General features: G+C 46.9%; 1 pseudogene; it reads right to left on the bottom strand.

The window, feature by feature from the left end:
• Window positions 1–3,732: 3,732 nt before the first annotated feature.
• The window catches only part of LOC135535335 (carbohydrate-responsive element-binding protein-like), a 3,048-nt pseudogene continuing 1,052 nt past the window's right edge, over window positions 3,733–5,728 (bottom strand).

Here is a 5,728-nt window from a genome sequence, read left to right as displayed (position 1 = left end):
GAGACAGGGGCAGGTGTTGCCTTTTAATGCGGTCCACGAAGAGAAATAATCCCCTCTGGTGATAATAGCTGGGTACGAAAGGATGGTAATGGAGTCCTTAATCAGGTTTATTTGAATGAACAGCTGATTCGTTCAGTCCAGGAAAGCAGCGAGGATACTGGGTAAATGAGCTGCGCCTGACCCCAAGTCTCCATTAACCATGAAGGAGACAGAGCCGGAAGAAATTGATGTAGTAGACACGATGCGATTTGCTTTGGGAAAGTAAAAAAAAAAAAAGAGTTTCAGTGATTTGGTTTCATGTTAATAACTGACACGCTCAAAGCTCGACATGAATGGACAAAAAAGTAAGCCTGAACGAAGCCAGTATTTGTAGTTGAGTAGTCGTAACATGGTCTATTGTCTTTACCTTCCTCTCCTCCTCTGCAGAGCTCTGTTTCATTTGGCCTGTCGGCCGGATGGGGACATTGATTCCTGATGACGGATGAAGCAATGCCTGAAAGGGTAGTGCGTCACAAACAACTCGTCACGAGTATTTTATTGGAACGCCGCGTGTCACCCGCATCAATCTGGGGACTGGCAGCGGAGCGACCTGACAGCGTTCTAGAATCTAGTCTCCTGTCCAGAAAACCTGTCACCGCTGTGACCAGGGTTAGAAGACCATGAAGCGAAACAGAGGGGAACAGGCCGAGGACCTGAGGTTTATTTGATTCTATCAAGAGATGAGTGAATCTGAAGTTTTTGTACAACCACAAAAGGTCATTCGCAAGGTCATCGTCTTTGAGCGTCAGTTCCTCACAGCTAGTTACTTCTGGGAAAATGGTCAATTTTCAATCTCACGACAGGACAGGTAGTAAGAGCATCCAAAATGAAGGGTTGATTCCACTGTATCGGTTTGTCTGATGGCTTGCCAAATCAAAACACACTCCTCAAATGGATCACTCTGACTTTTGACCGAAGATGATAAAATATAGTCAAACTGATATAATCTACACAAGATCGTCACATAAGTGTATAGTGACTCTCTGCCCTTAGTAGGGCAAACATACAACCTCACAACAGTTAAGAAGTTAAGTTGAGCACATTTTGAGACACTATAGCCTTTGAGGACTTTGACGCATCCAACTGACTGACAGCGTGGCATCTATGGAAATCCCAAGTCTAAAGAATAGACCTTGAAGAACTGAGTCGGATATGAGGCTAGGGCCTAGACTCTTGACGTGACAGACAGGCAGCAATACCCCAAAACTCTTGCTAATATTGCGACCATCGGTTTCGGTTTCATCCTGTCGCTATGGGAATTGCAGGGGCCGGCTGTAACTGTGAGACAAAACCCCATAATGGCGATGGGAGGATGTAGCGCCCGTCGACTTGTATGACGAGGTTATAGCGCAGGGGTCTTGTGTGGATTAGTATTGTAAGCAATAACACACCTGTCACTGATTTAGACGACTGGGATGGGATATGGAAAAGCCAGGGGGCCAGAGCCCAGGAGCTCTGTATTCATTTTCTGTTTACTGACAGTTTCTCCTTCCCGAAATGGCACTCTATTCCTTATATAGTGCACTACTTAAGTCCAGAGACCTTATAGGCTGTGGTCCAAAGAAGTGCACTACTTCTTTGATGCACATGCACGACACGTCGTTTTAGATCCTTAAGTAAGGGAAATAAAAAGGTGTATTTTTGTGTTTTAAAGCCTTAAATCAAAGTGTCACAGGGTTACAAATACACAAACCAACCTGTAAAGGGACGTTTTGAAATGCCAATATGTAATACTATGATGAATGTGAATACAATTACTGTTTGCAGATGCTCTTATAATCCAAAATATGTCATATTCTTGCCCATTTCCTTGTCCTTTGGTGATGACTACATCACTACTGAGAGTTGCATTGGACTGTCTTTATAGGCTCAGTGTCGGTTTACCTCAATGCCGATATCTGTTAACCTCAGTTGAACCACAAATGAAATGCCATAGTGCATGTAACGGCTCCTGGAGTAAATGCTCACATTCTGTTCATGATCTGATATGTAATAGTGAGGAAGAAATGTGGGATGACATACTGTAGTCTTAACCCAGATAGGCCTCTCAAACAAATCTCAGTAAGAATGACCATCTGGATTAAACGTGATAGGTCTCTAAGTAGTTAGGTGCAATAAGGGGAGAGGTAGAGAGGGGAGGCACCTTATAGGTTGAGACGCAGTCCAGTCAGTAGTCTGTTAGCCAATGGCACGAGTCAAAAACAGACCCAATCTCTTTGGCTCAAGAGAAGAGCAGTTAGCCTGACCTGAGAACAAGTGGGATATGAATGATAGTCAAGAACAACTTCTGGCCTTGACTATGTGACCTGACCCGGAAGTAAGAACTCTGGGCCCCCGGTCAGGTCACATGATCAGGAAATTATCTGCCATCCCATTGAAGGGGCCTCCTGCCATGGAATCCACTAAAACGCACAGTGCCACTTAAATCCCATTTCAGATCCTGACTCATTAAATACAAACTTTATGTTGGAGGAAAGTAATTAATTAGGCATATCTCCATATTCATTAGATTAACCCTGTCTTTATCGCAACCCTAATTAAATATTATCACCCGGTTCGTCAGCACAGTTATTAAGACTGATCACAAATCTTGCCACGCGGGTCGATTCTCTTCCCCTAGAATGGAACAGCCAATGTATTCCAATGACATGGCTTTTGTGTGTGTGTGTGTGTGTGTGTGTGGGGAGGGATTATACTGTAGCGTACCTCCTGACATGCCAATTAGTCACTTCCTGGATTTAATCCAATCAGATTTACCGGACAGAACCAATGTGAGGGCTAGGGTTATGGGTCATACCACTCTGCTATACTGGGGGGGGGGGGGACATGTATAAAAATGTGGGCCGAGGCACTCCTGATGCTTTGTCACCTGCCGACCTGCTAAACAAATCAGTCGCATTCTGGGAATGTCGAGGCGGAATGTTATCTGCTTCCTAGTGGAATGCCTGGGCCCTGGGTTTCTTTTGCTTTATGCAGAAAAATTTAAAAGGAATTTATGGCGCCTTTGTAGCTATTCTTGAAGTGCTCTCTCACGTTGACCCACCTACAGTCTATTGCAAAGAGAGTCAAACGCTTGAGAGACAACTCTGCTTATAGAGGGTAAGACTTTCCTCATCACGTAGCTCCCAGTCCATTGCACATTTAAGCCAAATCATCGAAAATAGGTCCTGAAGTAGGTTCACCACTCAAGACAAGGATGCTTTCAGAGCTAGGAGGATACAGAAAGATAAAGCGAGCCACTGTTTCCAGACACTTCAAAAGTAGTGAGAGAAATGAGTGGGGGAGATAGGGAGGCGTCTGATTGAGTCTGGAGATGCTCACTGATCTGACTCTCCAGAGAGAACGAGAGGGAGCGAGAGAGAGGGAATGAGAGAAAAGAGAGGAGTGTAGAGAGAGAGAGGAATCCTTTGTTTGGAATAAAAGGCGTTGGTTCTTGTGCACAGGGCTCCCACTCCAACAATCCATTGTCACTGGGCTAGATGGCTAGCAGGATTAGCTTCCTGGTTGGTTTCTAAGGCAACATGGAGGGCAACAAGTCAAAACCACTCCAGGGGAAATGTGCATTTTGTTTTGAAAGGACTCATTCTAACACAGGATATACATAGCCTGTAGTCCATCCATTTAGGGGGTCCTAAAAAAGATTGTCTGTAAAAACTCTTGTGATAAAGTCAAGCTCCGTGTCTCCGGGGGGGGTCGGAGTAGGGTTTGGGGGTTTAGTTTAGAAGCGATCGTCTCGGAGTTGCGTAGGGGACTTGAAGGGCTTGAGTCCTAGAGTCTTCCTGGGTCGCGTCTTCTCTTGGTGACATCCAGGGGCTTGACCTCGACCCCGACCCCGCACGCAGCAGCCCAGCCAAGGTCAATGAGCGGTGAGTCAGCCGGGTTCAGGGGTGCCACCGGAATGTGGGCAGGGTCGGGGACCCGTTGGTGGAGCAAGGCGCTGAGCGGGAGGTAGGAAACGGCGCAGAGAAGGGGTCAAAGGGCAACGGTGTGTCGCGCGTGATGCCTGGCGATGGGTAGGCCCTCAGGGAGAACGGGTCACAGTCCGGGAGGGGAAGGGTCACAGCTCGTGAAGGGGTTAGTTGGCGAAGGCTGGTACCCCAGCAGGTGGCAGTCTGACCGCCGGGGCCCCTGGACAACACCATCCCCCCCTCCCCGGCTGAGATGAAGCTCCACGGGTCAATGCGGGGTCGGATGGGGGAGGGCGCGGGCGCACGTTGACCTCCAGGCGACGTGTTTTAGGGCTCCAGAGGCGAGGGTCAGGGAACAGGGAGAAGGGGACTGCAGAGGGCTTGTCTTCTGACTCCAGACTGTCCTGGCAAAGGGGGAGGTCTAAAACTGAGAGAGAGAGATGACACAGAGATAATAAATATGTATATATCGTTTCACTAAAACGCATCAAATAAGTGTGCAGACATTTTCTTCTTAGTCTAACATTGCAGACTGACAAAAGCCCCACTTTGTTTTTCTAATTGAACCATTATTTAACTAGGCAAGTCAGTTAACAACAAATTCTTATTTACAATGACGGTCTACCACGGCCAAACCCTGACGACGCTGGGCCAATTGTGCGCCGCTCTATGGGACTCCCAAACACGGCCAGTTGTGATACAGCCTGGAATCGAACCAGGATCTGTAGTGACGCCTCCAGCACTTGAGATGCAGGGCCTTAAGACTGCCGCGCCACTCTGGAGCCCCGCGATGGAGAGTAGATCCTAACGGGGCATTGAAGAAGCACTGAAGCGAGACGAGCTCACGTGCAGACGACAGGGTTGAAAAGGTGTGGGTGTGCATGTGTTCGATCTGAGACAGCTCTCTGGAGGTGCTAAGGAGTTCAGCTGACACGGAACCACAATCAAGAACTCCACGATCAGAGAACCGACCAAACATCCCTTTTCAGTCAACAAAAACAAATCCTATGTCGTTAGCTCTCAGGCCGCCTCCGAAATGGCACCCTATTGCCTTTGGGCCCTGATCTAAAGTAGTGCACTATATAGGGAATAGGGAGCCATTTGGAACGTCCCCTAAAAAAAAAAACACACACAAAAGTATAGAAACACAATCACTCAGGCATATAGAGTGGACCCATGAGATTGCAGTCAATTTGCTGCAGTCAGAGTTCTTTTTCATCCCCAGTTCCAGTAATTTCATTTCTATGCTGCCAACAACTTTACAACAACCTGTGTGTTTTCTAAGTCAATATCCGAACAAACATATTGGGGCACAAGGTAACAGATTTGCTACTTGTTTTATGTACTTTTCGCCGCCACGTGCATGTCAAGAGTTGACGAGTTGTTTGATTCTAGCTCTAAGATGAAAGTTATTAGCAGCATTACAAGCAGACGCAGGCTTGATGATCAGCTCGAGGCAGTTCCAAGACGGCATCCTTAGGGAGAACACTGTTGCGACTAGATATGAAGTTAGCATATCAAAATGGCACCGGAGGGCAACGCTTTAAAACACCCCTTAGATTCGCTGTGAAAATCTATTACATTTGCAGTGCTCCTGTTCCACCATCGTTAAACGACTGACTGGAAAAGTAACGGTCAGAACTGAGCTGCGCTGCGCTTATGTACATGTAAGCAAATGGATAAGATGTTCGTTTTTGCTCTGTAATGATGAAATAAAAAAAATCCCCTGTCTGGAGGGGGAAGGGAAGTGGGGTGAGGGAGTTCGTGTGTGTGTGTATATA

The sequence above is a fragment of the Oncorhynchus masou genome, unplaced genomic scaffold (genome assembly GCF_036934945.1).
Source record: "Oncorhynchus masou masou isolate Uvic2021 unplaced genomic scaffold, UVic_Omas_1.1 unplaced_scaffold_4824, whole genome shotgun sequence".
NCBI classification, from domain to species: domain Eukaryota; kingdom Metazoa; phylum Chordata; class Actinopteri; order Salmoniformes; family Salmonidae; genus Oncorhynchus; species Oncorhynchus masou.
Note: the sequence above shows the minus strand (reverse complement) of the source record. Positions and strands in the feature narration are given on the sequence as shown.